This window comes from Gallus gallus, chromosome 20 (assembly GCF_016699485.2).
Source record: "Gallus gallus isolate bGalGal1 chromosome 20, bGalGal1.mat.broiler.GRCg7b, whole genome shotgun sequence".
Classification (NCBI taxonomy): Eukaryota; Metazoa; Chordata; class Aves; order Galliformes; family Phasianidae; genus Gallus; species Gallus gallus.
The window spans coordinates 2,807,807-2,828,495 of NC_052551.1; the positions used below are offsets into that span (position 1 = coordinate 2,807,807).

At 46.6% G+C, this 20,689-nt stretch overlaps 1 long non-coding RNA gene across 1 annotated transcript; it reads right to left on the reverse strand.

The window, feature by feature from the left end:
* Nucleotides 1–890: 890 nt before the first annotated feature.
* LOC121107312 lies at nucleotides 891–16,626 on the reverse strand. Its single transcript, XR_005841196.2, has 2 exons — nucleotides 10,699–16,626; nucleotides 891–3,907 (listed from the first exon to the last, which is right to left on the reverse strand). It is a non-coding gene; the product is annotated as an uncharacterized LOC121107312 (long non-coding RNA).
* Between the last annotated feature and the right edge of the window lie 4,063 nt (nucleotides 16,627–20,689).

Sequence of the window (20,689 nt, forward strand, 5' to 3'; positions counted from 1 at the left end):
GATCTTGTGGCACAAATACAGCTGTCCCCACAGCTGCCTTCATGGCTCCAGGGTAGAAATCAAGAAGGAGGAGTTATGGGACAGCTTTTCAATGCACACATCTGTCACACATCCGTGTGTGCACAGAATTAAGTGTGTAATTAAGCAAATATTTGTGTATATAAACCTGGGCTTCTGCCATTCAGAAAATGGAACTCAAGAAATCCTAAGGGAGAAAGAAGAGAGAGCTCACCCAGCACAGAGGTCAACCAGCAAGAAGCTGTAGGAAGGGTCCACCAGCCTCGAGTCACCCCTTCAGGGCAGAACTAACCCTGCCGACCCCTCCTCAGCACCCACAGACATCCCAGCACCTCCTGCTTTGCTTTTACGAGCCCACCCCAAGCAGCATCTTGACCCACATCTACCAGCTCTCCCAATGCCGTGCGCGGCGAGCCCAACTCCTGTGTTACAGGTAGCAGCACTAAATGTAATCACTGCCTCACTCAGTCCTTCTTCTCAGGAATTTAAGCCCCCGTCTTCACTCCCAGCTCTATATTTAGCATGTTGAGCAATCACAGATACGAGTTCCTGCACCATCTGCATCAGTTGTTCAAAAATAAGGCGAGTGAACGGCAAACCATGCGGCACTCTAGGAAGAGCGATGCTTTTAGCACATCGCTGAGAGTCTTCCTTCTTCTGTTCATACATTTTTTTATTTATGTTGCTTTAAAGAGGGATCCAAAGACACAGAAAGCTTTCATTCAGGCAGCAGCCACAGCAATTGTATTTGTCAATATCTGGAGAGTGGCTGAAAGTGATGCATTTACCACATATATGGTCCATTGCCTGATTAACTCAGAATGAAAACCACCCAAGCTTCGCGCTGAAATCAGTTAGCAATACAATATCTCTGAAGATTGTGCAATTACTTTTATTTTTTTTTTTCTGAATGGATGCCAATAACTGCAACTTTCACAGAAGATAAAGATCTTTTCTGCTTCATTACTTCTGAGATGGCACATTAGGATCAAATGTGCCGTCCTATTAAATAAAACTCCAGGAACACTATATATGGCCCCATACCAAATGTAGTCTGCAAAGCAGCATTGATCAGATCAGCCCAGAATGCTGTTTACATGCTGAACAGTTAAAATATTCCTGCTATTAAGATTTACCCACTTTCTGGTAAACCTGTGTCCGTGCTGTGCTCAAACAACTGCTACTTGTACTCTTTGCATTCAGACTTCAGCATCGTAGTCCATCCTTCATGGGGAGAAGAGGTCATGTTGTACTCACGTACCCCACTCTTATTATTGTGGCCCTACTAATTATCTTGGCCCTACATGTTTCACCAACCCAAATTTCTCATCTGGCAAAGGCTGGGATGGATAGAGAGTTTGAGGTTGACGAGGTCTTCCTGCACCTGGAGAGTTGAGGTTGTCTTGTTCTTGTAAGGAGACTAAGGAGGACTACTGTGTAATTTGTTTTTGAATGAGGAATGGATACCCACCTATGAACAATGGGTCAGAGTCAAGGCTTGAATCCTGAGAAACAGCAAAGTCTTTCTCAGAATATCAGTGGCCTATGAGTCATCTCTCTCTGCACAAGCTCCTAGCTTAACCACCCAAACTTTACTCTTGGGGAAGATCAGAGCCCAGATCTGACCCAGCTTCAACCCATTAGAGCTCCTGTTTTGTGCTGACAGATGATGAGCACATCACTGGGGACCTGAAATGACCCTGAATTCTCTGGTGGCAGGGGTGGCCAGACATAGCTGGCACACATAGGGCAGCACTCAGGTAATAGGGTGTCTCCTGGTGCTGGGTCAACCCATGGGATACATATGGATAGGTTTGGGCATAGAATCATGGAATCGTTTGTGTTAGAATGGACCCTTAAAGGTCATCTTATCCACCTCAGGAACACTGTCCAGCCTGATCTTAGATGTCTTCAGGGACTGTGAATCCATCACCTCTCTGGGCGACCTGTGCCAGTGCCTCACCATCCTTATCGTAACAAAACTTCATCCTTATATCCAATCTAAATCTCCCCTCCTTTAGTTTGAAACCAGTTCCCCTTGTCTTATCACAAAAGACGGTGCCAAAGAGTCTGTCTTCCTCCTTCTTACAGCCCGCAAAGGACTGGGCTTGCTCATCTCACAGAGCAAGCAGGAGAGAGCAGCTCAGCCAAGTCCCCTGACCCACGATGGAGCAGCTCTGGCCAAGCACAGGGACGTGCTCCCTGTCCCAGCCCCTCACCATCCCCTGCTCCGCAGTGTCACAGCAATGCAAGCTGCTGATTAAAATATGGTTCACATCGTGAGAATGCTTGTGTTCAATTATTAAGGGGCAGATTTTAAAAATGTAGAAAAACCCTCTGGAATTATATTCCAGTGCATACACAAATTAAGTAAAGGCACATTTGACTGGATGGGCATTTACATATAAATTGCTATCTAATTGCACTAATCGCACACGCTCACAGATGTGCTACTGCACAAACAGGTTTTGCACATGGATATCAGGTGTCTGCTTCGTTTTGTAGCAAGGTTGGTTTTAAATCAACATGAATTACTGGCTTCTCTCTTGCCAGCCCATGGATTAGATCAGCAACTGCCCGAGATGGAGAGGAAGACCTTTTGAAGCGATTTTCCAGCTTCTGTTCTGAGTCACCCTGATTTCATGCCCTCGGGTTTGTGAGCATTCCATTCCTTTCTGGGTCGTAAATACTTGTCTTGTCTCAGGGAAACGTTGTGTGCCATTGGGTACTAAGGACACAGTGTAAGAATCCAATATCCTGGCTTTTCATTTCTGTATTTGAAACCAATCAAAGAGTGAAAAGGAATCCTGGATCAAGAAGTTTAAAAAATAGTAACCTGGATTTAATGTGCCTCAATGACATCTTTTCTGTAGACTCATTACCTCTTTATTTACCCTTCAAGATATTTGCTTCTAGTTTATAGCACAATATGTATTGAAGAGAGACATAAACTGGGCAGGGAAATGCCAATGAAATGAGAAAATAGAAAGTTAATGGCGAAACTAGAGTAGGCTAAATTAATTTACTGATTATATGACCATATCCCATCAGTAAGACATGAATTATTTTGTTTACAATCTTCAGGTTGTTGCTTGGCTCTGCTACCCTTCGCTGTTTTCAATTTAAACTGCAGTGATTGTAAAGAGAAGAGAAAATAAACCAAATGTTCCCATTCCACTTATAAATTTTATGTTTATAATCTTGTAGCCATCCATGGAAACCATGCCTGTTATTCGAGTGCCTTGCCTCCCCAAGCTGAGCATAATTATTACTGATACATCTGGATGTTTAACTACCTACTACAGACTCTTGAATTCCTTCCAGATTTAAAATATCCATTAATGCAGGAGTGGAGAAGAGTGGAGTCACAGGGGGAAGAAGAGAGGGGAGGGTGTATGTCTATTACTTCAATTCTCCAAGGATTTATGACTTGCTTAGCACCACAGGGAGTAAAACACTGTTACCTAAGCCAGTGTCTCTCCGTTAAAAGGACATAACATGCTTCTTTCCGTACCATTTTACAAAGAGCTCTTCATGCTGACCTGTGCACATCTGCTCTATTTTGGCATCTGGTGAAGGTGGAGATGCTCTACCACAGTCTATCTGCCCCAGACCAGGGGCAGCCCTGGAGACACATCCCGTATACCCACATTGAACAGGCACATTTTTTAAGCCCTTTCACTCAAAACTCACATTTCTATAGCCAGTAGTTCACTCTGTATGAGCACAGCTTGTACTTTCTGCCCATGCAATGTTCTCTTCTTGCGCCAGTGTTTGTTCCAAAGTAGTCCAGGTAGGTCACACATTGCACTTGAGGATCCCAGCATGCAAAGAAAGAGCCAGCATGAAGATACGGAGTTGCTTTTGAGCAGTGTCACTGCAGATGACTCTGAGACAAAGGTGACACATCACATCAGGGAAGACCCAACTTTTCAACAGCACCTCTAAAAGCCCCCCACCAAGAACCTGCATCCCCATGTGCACGGTGTCCTGCTCACCCCTCCTGAAAGCAATCTGGAACCCCCCATTCAGGAACTCAAGCTGTTTTCCAATACAATAGTTCTGCTTCCCAGTATTCCTTCACCACACCAGCTCCGTTAAGGCTGTAGTCTGGGTTTATTGATTACTTTCTAATCTGCCCCCTATTAAAGTCACACATCCATCTCACAATTACACACGTGGCATCATTCACTCTGCAGCCACGCCCCATTAGTTCCTATAACGAAGAACACAATTGCAGTTGTGTTGTTGCTGCCTCATTAACTGCAGCATGTACCTGATCCGAGGTGCATCACATTGGCCCACATCCAGGCAGCAAAGTCACCATAAAAAGCCAGGGCTGGCTCCTTGCTGCACTCGGATCACAATCCCCAATGTGTTGGTGAGCAACGCTTGGGTACGGAGTGTGTCAGATCCCACCCTGTGAAGCTATTATTTGCCTCCAGATAGAATGGGAAACAACTCTGATCATAGCAGCTATAAGCTGCCAGACTGGAGGGATAAATGAGATAAATTAAACAGTGAGAGCTTGCTTTCCAAGAAACAGTTCATTATATTTGCTCACACATTTAAGAATGCGCAAGCTTTTAGCCTGTAATCATGATAGCTGAACCAAGAGGATGATATTTAGTACATGAAATCAAACAATAGCTGTCTTGCAGTCAGTGCAATCCCTCCAACTTGCAGGAACCTGCAAGATTGCATGTTGCTGCCCATTAACCCTTATTCTAAATAGGATGGGACGTGATCTGACTCAATAGAAGAACTATCAAACAATCAAAGCCTTATTTGTTCACCACCTCCATCTCTTGCACTCCCATAAAATCCCCATTTGCCAGCCATGAGAGAGGATGCAACTGGTATCATCTGAAAGGAGAGGTTTTCTGTACCCATTCCCTGCAGACTTTGATGGCACTGTGAATGGAGCTTCTGAATTGCCTCCTACAGCTATGTAATTTGTCTCCACATAAATGTATTTCGAATGCACATGGTTACCAGATGGAATTTCACATTCGACATATTAAGGGGACCAGATGAGCATGGAGAGGCTGCACAGGCCATGCATTGTGCTTCCAATATTAGTGGATTCCTTCTCACAGAGGAAGTGGCCTGTAATAGAAAGTCCCATCTGTCACTGAAATACTTGTTGAAATTGAATGTTCTGATTGAGATCCTTTCCTTTCCTTTCCTTTCCTTTCCTTTCCTTTCCTTTCCTTTCCTTTCCTTTCCTTTCCTTTCCTTTCCTTTCCTTTCCTTTCCTTTCCTTTCCTTTCCTTTCCTTTCCTTTCCTTTCCTTTCCTTTCCTTTCCTTTCCTTTCCTTTCCTTTCCTTTCCTTTCCTTTCCTTTCCTTTCCTTTCCTTTCCTTTCCTTTCCTTTCCTTTCCTTTCCTTTCCTTTCCTTTCCTTTCCTTTCCTTTCCTTTCCTTTCCTTTCCTTTCCTTTCCTTTCCTTTCCTTCTTGCCTTGCCTCTTCCCTTCCCTTTCCTTTCCTTTCCTTCTTGCCTTGCCTCTTCCCTTCCCTTCCCTTCCCTTCCCTTCCCTTCCCTTCCCTTCCCTTCCCTTCCCTTCCCTTCCCTTCCCTTCCCTTCCCTTCCCTTCCCTCCCCCCGTCCCCTCCCCTGCCCTCCCCATCCCTCCCTTTCCCCTCCACCTTCCTTTTCCCTCCTCCCCCCTCTCCCCCACCCCCTTCCCCTTCTCCTTCCCCTTCCCCTTCCAGTTAGTCCTTTAGATCTACAGAAAAGCACAGGACTATTAGCTTTACTGTAATCAACAAGAGGGACAATGCTTTGCTGCTAGTGGTTAGAAGCTTAAGAGGTGGAACTCAATCACCTTCACTTGACCTGGAAAACTTCCTTAAAGGAGACATTTATGTACTTTGTACTGAAATTCTGGTGGTTTTAATTTTTAGCTGAGATTCCCATATCCTTCAATGGAGCCTGCCCACAGGCAAGCTCAGTTGAAACGATCTTTAGCAAAAAATAACAAGTGCATATGAAGCTGAGTGTTTAGAGCCAAAGGGCATTGAAGGAAACAAAGAGGACAGAAGACTAAGCACACTGCAGTTAGTCTATTAAAAAACTATTTACATTCTAGTTTGGATCAAAACTGCCATGCTGCGTGATCCCAACTAGAGTTTCTGAAGATGCTCTGAAGGCCATAACTTCAATGTCTGAAGTTATCATGAATTCAGCTTTTCCTCAGCTTTGGTTCTGGTGCTAAAGAGAAAAAATTACTGTGAGCAGAAGGCCAACAGCATCATAAATGTGTCTGGAAATCCTGCTGGCAGGATTTGGTGAGGGAGAAATGTCATCTGTGAATGAAATCTAGCCATCCACCATGAATCCTTCTAGCAAATGTTGCTGGCTCCATTTAAGCTCCTGCTTCAGTATCTTTGGGGTGCCCCTAGCATGCAAGCCAGCATCCCACCCGGCTCACTCACAGCTGGGAGCTCATTTCTCAGTGGTGATAATCAGCGTCATCTCCTGATTCACCAGCACAAAGCCAAAGGGCCCAGTGACAATGGAGGAAGAAATGTTAACTCAACAGGACAACATCATCTGAAGAACATGGCAAGGCTGTCACAACCCACCAGCTCTACAGACAGGCTGCTGGGGCTCTACCACCCATAAGAAGCTGAGGGGTGAGGTGCTCCTTGCAGATGAGACAGTACAGCTATTGTATGAAGGGTTTAAGCCCGTGCTGACAGTGCTGTCACCTTCCACAACCCATTCCAGTCGTGCTTCACTGCCTTTGATCTGCTAGGCAGCTCAGACATACTCTGCAGGGTCTGACACTGCAAGAAGGAGCCAGTGGCACGAAGGCCATCCCTGTCCATAATGGGAAGTGTCAGGACAAAGCTCACTCATACTGTCTGATCTTTCGGTGGTGCTGTGTGGAGCCAGGATGTGTGGTCTCGATGACCCTTCCAACTTCGGATGGTCTTTGATTCTATGATGTGAGGACTCACAGATCTAGGAGCGCTCTCTTCCCCCAGGGGCACAGGCAAGGCCTTGCCCTCAGGATGTCCATTTCCCTTCTTTACTCTCTCGTCAAGGGATGGGACAAGTCCTAGGCCACAGCCCCCATAGCTGGCGAGGTTCCAGTGCTACGTGGGCCCTTCATGTATGAACCTTTGGTGGGAGCAGCAGCGCACGCCCCTCCCCTACAAGCCTACAAGCCAGCTTTGTTCACCCATGTGTGAAGAACCTCCAGGCGAAGCTCAGGCCAGAGGAAGCCACCATTTTTCGCGGAGGTCTGACAAACGCGTTGGCTCCGAAACTGTCTCTCACAGACAGCTGAGACTTTCCGTTAAGTCAAGATTTCTGTGGCCTCCCAGTGAAGGTGCCTGTTTCTTATTCCTAACGCGCCTACCCCTATTTCTGATGTCTACTTTCGTCTCAGAGCAATACTGAAAAACCCTATTAATTAGTGATATTTCCACGCGTTGTGCTAACCGGGGTGTAACTTATTAGCAGCTTCTAATAATGTGAAAATCGACGTGTGGGAAGTGAGTTCCCTATCATCAAATGACCTTTCCACTCTGTGCCTGCACTGCTCATCGCCTCAGCACTGCTGAACATGCCTCGAGGCCCATCGGCAGGGAAGAGGGAGCACGGGCAGACCTGCAGGTTTCATAGAGTCATGGAATGGCTTGAGATGGAAGGGATCTTAAAGATCATCGAGCTCCTATCCTCCGCCACGGGCTGGCTGCCCCACAATAGCTCGGCTGCCCAGGGCCCAGCCATGGCCTTGGGCACCTCCAGGGATGGGCACCCACAGCTCTCGGGGTGCCAGAGCCTCACTACCTCTGGGTAAAGGATTTCCTCCTCACATCTAACCTAAATCTACCTTCCTTTAGTTTAATGATTTGTTTCACCTGTGGCAGCACACCTGCCTGGAGCACCCCAACACACCCTTCTGAGGGGTCACCAGCAACAGGGGATACCTCAGCAGGAGCCTTTGGCACCAATTCCTGGAGCAGCAGGAGCTGAGAGCAGCCGCTTCTCACCTAGCAGCAGGAAACACTGCACACAGACGATGGAAGAGAAAGCCTTGAATCTCAGCTTGCTAAGTTCATCAAAGGCTAACCTGGGCAGGAGTGAGTACTCCACAGTCTCACGGGGTTGAACTTTTCAAAAGCACAGGATTCAGTTCATGATAAATGTCAGTAGCAGAGGTCCAGTGCTGATCTGTGCTTTATTTCCCATTTGCTACTGGAGCTCCGATGCTGCAGCACATTCTCCCTGCAAAAGCAGTTGTTTGAAACCATGTACACCTTTGAGATGGGAGCTCAAATCAGAGCTACCCATGGGAAGGATGGGAAGCACTTGGGGTTAGCAGTTGTCTTTGCATCGGTCTCTGCATAAAGCTTAGCAGGGTTGGGCCTTGTGCCTGCGAGTTCTACCAACCTCTGTATGCCAGCAGCTGAGGGAGATGGGGCAATAAATATGTTTACAGCACAGACTGCAAAGCAAAGGCTGATTTACCTGAGTGAATTGCAAATCATCTTGTTCTACTGGTTCAAGACATCCTAACTCCATCCTTCAGAGGTACAAGCTATGAAGATAACTTGACTGACCTATCTGCAGCTGCACTCTGCCATATGCTGGGGCTGTGTCCTTGCTCCCATGTCTCTGAGTTACATGCCCTGTTCAAGTAGGCAGCTCTTGTGCACCTTTTTCTTGCCAGAGGTCCAGAAATAAAAGGTCCCGGGCTTGTTGTTGCAGGAGAGCTCTCTGGAACTCTCAGTAAGACATGTTTTTCATTAGAGCATTTCTATTATTGTTGGTTTTCTCCCCCACTTAAGCCCTGCCAACATGGAAACACCTTTAATCCCCTTCTCTTCTAAAGCAGTTGATTTAGTCACTCAGTAAATACATTTACTATCTTTTAAGACTATTTCTCTCCTATTTACTAGTATTTTATTTTCTCTCAAAGCTTCTGTCAATAACATGATGACTGTTAAGGGATGTTATCAAAATGAGACCAAATCTGCTTCCTGGACTGAGGAGTTGGTAAAGTTGTTTCTATTACCTCTGAGCATCGACAGGCTCAGGCGCTGCACAGGAAAGGAGTTCTCCTACTTCTTCCCTGGCTGCTCCAGTGTGCGTGTAGAGCGGGACTGAGGGTCCACATCTAGCTCCCTCCAACACCTTCCCTTGACTGTATCCTATAAAACCTCTTCTCAAGCATTGACATCACAGCCATGTTAGACTTCAGCCTCCTTTTACACTGGATTTCCAAGTTCTCCTAACCCAGACCTGTAGATTTACTTGCTACGATGTTCATCTAGAGAAACTGTTCCTCCCTAAGCACTCAGGAAATCTTCACAGGCTCTTCAGAAGATCCCAGGGCACTGGTGCCTGCAAACACCTTGGGATCATCCAACTGAGATCAAACTTCAATGCAGCCAAGTCCTACACAACTCCCTACATGGTAATAGCAGGGCTGTCTGGAGCACATCCCTTCTGATGGTTTGGGCAGTGTTTTTCTCCTTGGCAACTTGCTAATTTACAATTTCAGGGAGAGGCATGCAGGGATAATGAACTTAAGTGCGTGAGGAAATGGAAAGAGTAGGACAATTTTACTGGCTGTCTTCTACATGCATTTTGCACCCAGCAGCTGTAGCACAGGCAACTCATCTCTGTGATTTGCAGCACAGCTAGAAGACAACGTTCATGAGCCTATGGAGGAGATGGGTTTGCTGGAAATGATGTGGCAACAGCAGGGGTGAGTGGAGTGTGAGTAGTCATGGGGAGCACATAGAATCATGGAAACATAAAATAGTCTGGGTTAGAAGGGACCTTTAAGATCACCTTGTTCCAACCCCCTGCTATAGGCAGGGACCCCTCCCTCTAGCCCAGGTTGCTCACAGCCCCATCTGGCCTGGCCTTGAGTGCTTCCAGGGAGGAGGCATCCGCAACCTCACTGGGCAACCTGTGCCAGTGTCTCACCACCCTCACAGTAAGGAATTTCTTCCTGATATCTAGTCTAAATCTATCATTGTCCATTTTAAAGCCATTTTCTCTCATGCTGTTGCTGCAAGCCCATATATAAATTCCCTCTCCAGTTTTCCTGTAGACCTCCTTCAGGTCCTGAAAAATCTGTTTTCTGGAATGAAGTTCAAGGTAACAGACTTTCCAGCTCCATGTCAGATCTGTGCACGGTTGGTGACTTTTCTGTATGCAGCAGACAACAGAGATACTTTCTTGAATCTGTGTGGGAAACTGTCCTGTGTTATTATTTTCCACTGTCTTTACTCTCATTCACATTTTATCATTTTTATGTGCTTGAGAACAGAATCTCATGCAAACATTTCAGAGCCTTGGAGAAAAGAAATCTCAAAACTGTATTAATAGTCTTCAGAGGTGCATTTTCCTGTGCTGCCCCACGACTTTGGGGAGGGAAATGCCCCTGGCTTTGGAATATTTTGCACAGACAAGTGATGGCAATGGAAGTTAATCCAAGACAACTCTTGATCAATCTTTACCTTGCCAAGCTGCGGGGAAATGCAATACCTTTTTGTTCCATTTTGCTGCATTTGTTCCATTGCACAATCAGATGAGTGCAGCACACTCCAAAGTGAAACTGGTTTTGCCCCTTTTCACTGATTTTTGACAGTTCAGTTTGTGAGCCTTCAGAGCACTGTACTTCTTGTATGTTCATCTGGTCCTTGCTCTTACCTTCCTTTCAAGACTCCACGGACTTCCCTTCTTACGGGCCTTGCAGGAAAGAGGGATGGCTGTCCCAGCACACACCGTTGAGCTTTCAGGCTCCTATGCAACACTGGAGCTGCGTGTTGAGCTGGGTCTTGTTGGCATGCAGATTGCAGAACTGATTGAAAAGTCAGAATCTAAAACACTGTGAACCTGAAATTCAGTTCATTCAGTTTGGATTAGCTACAGCAAAATCAATGAGCATTCATGGACTCTGTCTTTTTCTACCCCTCTAGTAAAGGGAGTATTATACTAAAATGATAACCAAATTCTGTTCTATTTAAACCAGCTTGACTGTCTGTAACCAGTATCTTTTTTTAATGGGTGAAGGTAGAAACCCATTCAGATAGGACTTCAGTATCGAGAAGAAACCCAAGTATATAGGCAGAACTGATGGGGAAGGTCAGCGTGCACATGGAACAGACCTCCTGACCGTACTTCAGGAATGGTTCCTTGTCCAAAGATGAAGAGCTGGGTGGTCACTGTTTGCTTGTTTTGAACTAACCAACAGGGACAAAGACCAGAGTAAGTTGACACACAGTGCTGTGTTCATCCCAAGGCTCCTGCCTGCTTCATTGCATGCAATGCCCAGGTTCTCCCATGTGCTACAACTTCATGTGCATGAGCAGAGCAAGGCCTGAGGATCCAAAACAGGTGTGAACTCAGGCTGCTTGACAGCCTCTCTCAGTGCCCTTATTCCAGGGCAGAGTGAAAGAGTGGTGTTTGTGAGTACAATGAAAACTATGGAAAGAACTGGAAAAAAAAATATACAGATTTTCTGCTCCAGTTCATGACCTACATCAAAAAACCTCCTTTCTGTGTTTCACACTCAATAGCCAATTTCACACTCTTTGTCTCAGACAGTGCTGTCCAATATGAGTTAATATGCCTCTGCCTTCAGCCACTGGAGGCTCCTTGTCTCACCCCATGTACAAGCCTGGGTTATTGATTAACTCCAGAATGATTTCTAATAACAGCTGGAGAATGACATCCACCCTGTGCTCAAAGTGGATCTTCTCCCTCCTATGGAGGAGCAGATCTGATGCCCCGGTTCCAGATGCTGCAGGACAGCAGTTCTCAGCAACTGCCAGGGTGGTGCAGGACAGTGCCAGCATGGTGATGCCCAGAGCATCCCAGCACCAGTACTTTGGGCACAGCACCCCAGCATGAGCACATGAGGCTCAGGAGGTTCCCCAGCATAACCCGGAGTGAAGCAGCCTGGGGTGAGTCAGCCACCCACCTCCCACAAGGGCTGGGTGAGATGGGCTGTGGGACGGGGCTGCTAGGACTGGAAATTGCTCTTTCTGGTTTTCATTTCCTCGTAGACATGGGCTGCCTCGCTCAGAAACGAAACAGAGAAACAACAGCGCTGCCCGAATGCAGAGAGCTGCAGTGCCAGGCCATGGCACAGGGATAGGGCGGCTGTGGGGCTGTGTGTGTGTGTGCCATGTGGGCACAGCCCTGAGGGGCATGGGGAGATGGCTGAGTCCCCACACAGCTCTGAAAGAGAGGGACAGGAAAGGGGAGATAATTTCAGGGGCAGAGGGGTCCAAGAGAGATAGGGAAGTGATGCTGGGAGGGAAAGAGCTTCCCATCTGCCCATCACTGTAAAAAGCATCACTTGTACCAGGAGATGCAGCATCTCGCTCTGCTTTGTTTCAAGGCAATATTGTTCATTTTTAGCCTCGACTTGCTGCAATGCTCCTTTCCCATAAGTAACTGTGGTCCACTAAACATTGTCTTTCTTACATAGCCAGGGCTAGGTATGGCAACCCTATATGAGCCAGTGCCACACACTGTGCTGGAGCTCTTATGTGAGGCTACCTGGTTTCCACCATGAGATACAAGGAAAATGCAGAAGAGGTAAATGGAGACTTTCAAATTCCAATTTCTGTCTGAAGATAGAAAGAATAAAACTCAGATTGTGCTAGATAACTCATCACTCATTTCAATGGAGTTTTCTTGATAGAGTGGAGGAGATCTGTGTCTTTATTGCAGAATGGCCTTAGGAAGAATCCTTTTCTTAGTGCTGTTTATCATCACAGAGAGTAATTTATTTTGTAATGCAGAAACCAAATCTGCATTCAAAACACAAACCCAAAGTGAACAATGCACCAACACACAGTAATTTTGGGTCTTTCAACATGAACAAGAGTCCTGCATCCCGCTCACAGACATGACATCTTGGTTTTCCCATTCACTGCACAGCCACCTGGCCACAGACTGGAGATCACTCGCTAACAGAAGCAATAGGCTCGGTCATGAGAAGCATGCGGGTAAGACTAGAATTAATCAGTGAGAAACAAGAAGAATGTCCACCTCATCCCAGACACGTGCCAAAAACTGAAACCCTCTTTGCTGCCCTGTGAGAGTCAGACAACGCTCTGCAGTCATCGCCGTGCACCCACTGTGAGCTGGTTTCGATTTCTCTGCAGCCCGTTCATTCAAAAGGGAATGAAGGCTGAAATATTTGTCCAGAGGAACCCCAGCTCTTTACCAGATGAAACAGATCTCCTGCTCAAAGGCACGTGGAGCCACAAGGCAGAGGGATGGCGTTCGGTGTTCTTCATCAATCTCACCAATTTGTACAGATAGCTTAAAATGAAAGCTGTAATTAAAAGCACAGGAACAGCTAGTCCCGTTACAGACTAAATGATTAGATTAAATATTATGCTCTATCTGGTTATTAATGTGCAGGAAAACTGTGTAGCCACTCACTATTTGTTTGGCGGGTTTCATTAATAGCACCATGGCAAATATTTCCCATAACGCAGGTTCCTTGCAACGAAGTTAAATATGAAAAGTTGCACAGTTTTCCTCCTGCGGTCTCTTTCTGCCTGGTGATTTCCACAGATTTTCTGCATTTTTTGCTCTCGGGTTTAGTCAGTGCGAGCCTGGACCGCAGCCCTGGTGAGGAGAAGAAATCTCCCATTCCCCTAAATGCAGAGCTGAAAAACAGGTTGATTTTGTTTTTCCCTTTACGTAAATGGAATGTCCCACTCTCTGTGATGCACTATCTTTGATTTCAAGCAACATCTCCAAGAAGCCCATCACAGCCTGTCCCAGACACCCACCTCCACCATCCTCCGGAACGAAGACGTGAGACCCCCGCTGAGAAGAACCATGAGAGCAGCAACGAGGAAGAGTGAGACGTGCAGAGAGCTGTTTGCCACCATGCAGCACATGAGCAGCTGGCTGTTTGGTTTCGTAACCTCAGAGTCAGTATTTCAGATGTCAGTATTTTCCACTGACAGCAACTGAGCTCAGGCCAACTCAGTGAGGGACTCAGATAAATTGAGGTAAAATTTTATGCTTGTTAGATGGAAAAGTCACAATGAACAGAGAGGTGACCTAGGTGAACAGAACAATCACTCCACTCAGCCCACTTTCCTCCTGTAGACTGCCAGAATGGATCTTGCCCAAGAAAAAGGAAGACAACTGGCTTGTGTTTGGCTGTCTAATGGCTGCCAGGACTCCACACCACCCTGGTCCTCCAGCCATGCTCGAAGGGAGTGTTGCAGGGCTGGCAGCAGTGGGGCAGAGATGGCCGTAGTAGAGGAACACTCTGTCCTGCATCACCAGGGCTTCCTCAGAACTGAGCAGAGTTGAGCAGGAGCAGGCACAGTCTCAAAGAATATGGTGCCCGGCTGTGTGCAGCTCCAGGGCTGACAGCAGTCGTGGAAGAGCAGAGGGAAGAGTTGCAGCCTGGCTGTTTGGACTCAGATGTCTAAACTGCAGCAAAATGTCTTCTATGCAAGTCCTGCGTTTGGGTCAGGCTTTTCTGGTTATCCATTCCCTTATGGAACTGCTCTACATAGGAAGCACAAGGCAATTTGGCAGGAAAAACCTGTCCCTCAGGGACCCTGAGCTGCCTGATCAGTGCTTGACCTAGAAGTGGGCAATCCTGAACATGGCAGGAGAGTTGGAACTAGAAAATCTTTGAGGTCCCTTCCATCCCCAGCCATTCTACGATTCTGTGTTGAACTCTGACAAATCAACCCAGCTGGATGGCTGTGTTCATAGTGTTTGAGGCAGGCACACAGCTTCCTTCTTCCTCAATAAAAGCCATGCAGGAGAGCCTTGCATGGCAATAGGCAGGTTGCATTTGGCTAACAAAGAAGTGCTAAATTAATGAATCCCTAAGCTAACTGTCTGCAAACTACTCAGAATAAGGAAGAAATGTTGTGGGAAGGACTCTTCACTTGCAATTTATTATATAGAGCATCATGAGCCCTGGTGGGATCATCATCAGGGCCCCAGTGGGACTTCTGCTCAGGGACAGCCAGTCTTCTCCATTATCTTGTTCATTATTAAAAGTGGGATTCATATTAAATGTCTGCCCAGAAGAAACCCAACCAGAGGTCTTATAGGCAAGGAAAGAGCTGCCATCAGCATGGTGGTTGAACAGTCATCACTCACACGTGTGTGATACCTTAGTCACATTAATTATCATCTCAGCTCCAGAGAGCATCACAGCTTTGTAATCTCAGGTATCCCTTCTAGCAGGAGATGTCAACCAGTTAGAGGTCACTCCCATTTAGGCATGCTCAGCCTTGGACACACTCACAAGCCTGGGGAATTAAATGTCTTTGCTTGAGTCGTCAGTGAGGGGATGGGGGGTAGTTTCACAGGAAGGTCAGAAGCTAAATAAGAAATTTGATGGGTGGACTGTTGGATGGACAAAGAACTGGTCACAACACCATACTCAGAGAGTGGTGGTCTATGGCTCAATGTCCAAATGGCGATCAGTGACAAGTGGGGTCCCTCAGGGGTCTGCACTGAGACCAGTGCTCTATAACGTCTTCATCAGTGACACTGATTGAGTTTGCAAACTCATCAGCGGTTTGCAGATGACACGAAGCTGTGTGGTGCAGCCGACATGCCTGAGGGAAGGGATGCCATCCAGAGAGACCGAGACAGGGGAGTGGGCCCAGGTGGACCTCATGAGGTTCAAGAAGTCCAAGTGCAAGCTCTGCACCTGGATTGTAGCAACCCCACTATCATTACAGGCTGGAGGATGTAAGGATAGAGCACAGCCCTGCTGAAGAAAGTCTGGGGGCACTGGTGGATGGCAAGTGAGACACAAACCAGCAATTTTGCCACTGATCCTCCCTTCCACAGTGGCAGCTGGAGATCATAGGACACTACAGACCTCCTGTCTCCACTCCACACAAGGGGCCATGAGTGAGCACTGCTCCTGTCATGCTTTAAGCCACTACACATACCTATGAAATAAAACTAAAGGAAAGAAAACGGTGACTGTCTGCCTTCGTTCACTGTCGTTGCTCACTTCACAGCGCTAACAAACAACACACAACGAGAACCTGGAAGGCTCCCAGTAATAGATGTTATGTTGTTACTGCTGTTCCTTTCTGCAAGGGTGGGCAGTAGGGAATGAGGACAGGGAACCACGAGAAATGGCTTTCAGTCTGAACTGTGGCATTCTGCCCCTCTGTTTCTGAATTCCTCCATGCTCTAAAGCCCATGCACGACCCTCCAAAAAACTGCTCCTTGAAACCGGGTGCATATTATTAGTTGATGCTCCAGATATGTTTCTAGATATGTTTTAAAACTCACCTCTCTCTGGACTTCCTTTCCCCAGGCTATGTAAAGAGAAGAAGAGTAATGAAGATGCGGGTGTATCTTGTTGGAAGAATCATTTCTGTTAGTCTGGGGAGAGAGCACAGTTTCTGACAATATTTCTGCTGAATGGAGGAGGGGCTGCTGCCTTCTCAGAATAGCAGGCGTCCCCGAACAACACAGCCTGAAACATTTTCTTCCTACCAAGAAAGAAACCCCAGTCTTAATGAGGATTTCAAATCGCATAGCTGTGCCAAGGTTTAGATTAATACACAGAAACAGTTCTGGAGATCTCAGTATCCTCTTAATGCACTCGTGAGTCACCCAGTGCCTGCCAAGGTTTTATAGACCGGCAGTCCTCCTTCTTAGTGTGCTCATGGGTTGAGTGCTTGTGAGCTCCCTTGGCAGAGGGCAACCTGACAGTCAGACATGATGGACGCCCCAGGACTGTGCATTCAGCAGAGTCAGCCTCCTTGCTGGAACACCCCATGGACTTCCAATGGGCATTTAGGAAGGAGAGAAGAATGGAGGCCTCAGTGCCCCAGAACCCACCAATTGCTGCTGACCTCTGGCTGAACATGACCCCAGTGCGCTCAGCTCCCCCATCGTCAGCTGTTCTTGGTTCTCACACCTCGCTGCTTAGACAATATGTGCCTGAAATGTGCTCCTCCGCTTCATCTCTGGGCTCATGTTCACCTCACTCAGGGCACCCACGGAGGTGGCAGAGCCGTCCTGATGCTGAAATCCAGAGGACATCAGGGAGTGTGGGGAGGAAGGGGATGCCAGCGTGCGGGGAAGCAGTTGGAGCACAGACTGACATGGCTTTGCACAGATGTCCCAGGTCATGTCACCTGCACAAACGTGATGGGGGCACCAGGACTTCCCAATCACTTCAGTGTGGCTCCCACTCCTACTGTCCTTTCCTTTTCTTTCTATTTCCTCCTACAGTACTTTACTTTAACTTCTCCTTGTGAGGCCTTCCCCAGTCTCTTTGGTTATTGCAGCATCCTTTTGGCTCACTCTGAACTCCCTTTTCTCTTACAAATCCCTCTTCACTCTGGTTTTTAATTTCTCTTCCTGTTCTGCTGCGTTTTCTCAAGATACTTATTTCCTATCTCTCCTTTTCCTTTGTCTTTGGTAGAGATTTCTCCCTTCTTTGCATCTCTTTAAGCCCAAGGGAGGGAACTGGAATCCTTCCAGCACATCAGCTCTTATTTTCCCGAGCCCTGATCTACTGAAGCATCTGAAAAGATGGTGATGACAACCATAGCTGTACAAGTACTCAGTGATGAGTTTTTATTGAGAGTGTCATGGATGCCTGAGAAGCAAATAGCCCGGTCTGAGCCTCTGGTCCTAGACTGAGCTTGCTAGATGTGCAGTGGTTGGTTCCCCCCATCTTTTTTAAAGTAAAAAGCAGATTTTGTTTGGGTTTGCCCTGTTATCAGTCGATGAGATTAATCCACAACCCACCTCTTGCCCTAGCCCTGCAGGAATCCCAGTTGCTTGCAATGACAAGCAAGTCCAATAAATAATTTGGATGGAGTCAGTGCATTTAGTCAAACAAATAACTTCATTCAAAGGGCAGAATGGGTTTTGTCGAGAGCTTTTTTTTTTTCATTATGTCAAAACGAAGAAAAAAAATGTGCAGCCCTTTCATTCTGTCACCACAAAGGCATCTATTCGAGCTTCTGGTTTTGCCTGATGTAAAAAAAATAGCTGTCAAACTCCACGCAGTGCATTGCTCTTCCTCATCGTGTTAGCATGAGTGCACAACCCCACGCTTCCGTGCCTGGGTGAGAGGGGGATGAGAATTGTCTCTCCCCAAAAGCTCTGTTCAGATGGGGGTTGGGTGTGGAGGACAGCAAAAGGCTGCAAACTCTCAGGAAACCTCTGGTGTAACTCTTATGCAGGCATACGTATGTATTCATGTTTTAGACGCCATATCTATGGATTGTACATACGTGTATGTACCAGATGTAGCCTTTGGATGGTTTCATACCACAAAAAAAGTACTAAGAAATAATCCCATGAGTCTCCTATGAGTAATGGGTTTTGGGTTGTCTCATCAGCTCCATGGAGAACCTGGGACACAGCATCACTAACTTCCTCAAGACTGCACCACGCCAGGACGGGCTCAGGTCACGAAGTTTGCTGGAAAAGCCCAAATGCTTGTACAGCTGGAACAAAAGTCTGACTGCATCTACTGCTGAGGAATCATAGAATCACTAAAGTTGGAACAGAGCTCTAAGATCACCAAGTCCAACCCCAACCCATCCCACCATGCCCACTGACAACATCCCCCATTGCCACATCTCCACATTTCTTAACACCTCCAGGGACGGTGACTGCACCACCTCCCTGGGCAGCTGTGCCACTGCAGCACTGCTTTCTGAGAAGAAATGTTTCCTAGTATTCAACCTGAACCCCCCCCTGGTGCAACTTACAGCCATAACCTCTCATCCTATCTCACGTGTATCTGTGGGCTCACGTGTATCTGTCCCTCCTGTATGCCACCTCCAGGAGCACTCTTCAAGGCAGGGCAAACTCCTGCAGGTTTTCCTGGAGATTCTACTGATCTTCAGCCTCTCTGCCCTGTAGTGTGAGCAGAGAGCAGTGCACTCACTGAGTGCCCAAAGGGAACTCAGAATTCCCATATCGTTTTGAAATATCCCTCTCTGCTTCATTGAAAACACTTTGTTAAATGAAGCATGTGCACATCAGACATACAAAAACTGGAAAAGGGGAAAGATGGGTATTTTTGGCATGTTTTTCATTATATTTATTAAAAGCAATTGAAAAGAATGGGAAGAATTCTGGGGACTAAAACCTGTTTTATTTACAGTCGAAGAGGAGAGAGAAAGAGAGGGTCCAACAAGCAGAGTCAGACACCAGATGATGGAGCAGGGCCATGGGCTATATCTCCTGCACAATTTCTCAGGCTATGTGAAGTCTCCCCTTGCAATATCTAGATGTGATGCGAGTTGCAATTTAACCCACAGGTCTTCATACTCACTGCAGTTTATAGCCAAATTTCCAGGCTGCCACCCAGAGGCAGCAGCCCCACAGAGGTCCCCCAGGGCCATGGTGATGCTTTAGCTAGCAGGACCTATGACTGTCCAGCTAAGCACAGGGAGACCTAGGAATGCTGCAGGCACTGCATAGTTCCCTCCAGCAAAGAATGGGGCAACCAGGGGAACATCACATCCAGAAGGACAGTCAAAACTTGCCTGTCTTTGTGCAATAAATTCCTCCGACATAAAAGATGCTCACGCATATGGCAACAGCCTCATCAGGCAGCTGACTCATAGCTGCCGGGGAAAAGAGGGAAGACATTAATACAACATGCTATTTTTATTTTCTGAGTGGTGCTCTTTGCTGGAGGGGACATAAAAAGCTCAAGAAGACATGTCACTGTGTTGGATCCGTGCAAGTTTATGGTGCCATGTCCTTTCACTCTGCCTGAAGTACCCTCACCACCTGCAGCCTCCTCCAGCCTCTCACATCCCAGTCCACACAGCAGCTCCAGACCCTTTCTTCCCCAGGATAAGGGGATCTACATTGCCCTCTGCACAGCCACCCCATCCCCACACCCCACAGGGGTCCTGCATCTGTGGGCGGAGGGAGAGGAGCTGCTCTGTGGGATGAGAATGGGGCATTTCCCATTCCTACAGGAGAGTCCCATCTCATCCCCAGAGGTGGGGCACACCGAGCCCGTCTCCATGCTGCCATGCATCAACACGCAGCCACTCAGAGAATGGCAAAGCAGCCCTTCATTCAGACACAGCAAAAGAATAATGAGTTCATTAGATACCAATTGATTGATAAAGAGGGATTTATTGAAAGGTCTAATGTGTGTAGCCAAAATTAGTTTGCCATGTAATTAACTAAAAATGACTTAAGCAATGCATTCTTAATTATTATCTTAGTACAGCCAACTTGTAAGAAATTTCAAGCATCTAATTGGCATTTGATAGAATAGCTATAGCAAGCTAATTAGGTACCAAATTATGGAATGCGCTAATTGATATTTAATAAGTATGTCAATTGGTATCTAACTAGCCAATATGTTATAGCTATCTTGGAATATGTCAATTAAGTGCCTAAAGATCTCTTTCAAGTAGATTATAAATGTAATCTATTAAGGATGTAATTTGCAACATTTTTTGATTATGGATTGTAACTTATTTTCTTCCTGATTATGTTATTGCTGTTCCCAGCCTCATTCATACCACGTAGGGAATTTTGCATACATGAGCAACTTTGATAATCCATCTTTTCCTGGGCTTTCCCTTCCCATTTACACTGGTGTAAAGATTTACAATGCCTCCACGGGACCCAAAGGGGAACATCTGAAACGGATCTGCCAGCACAACATCCA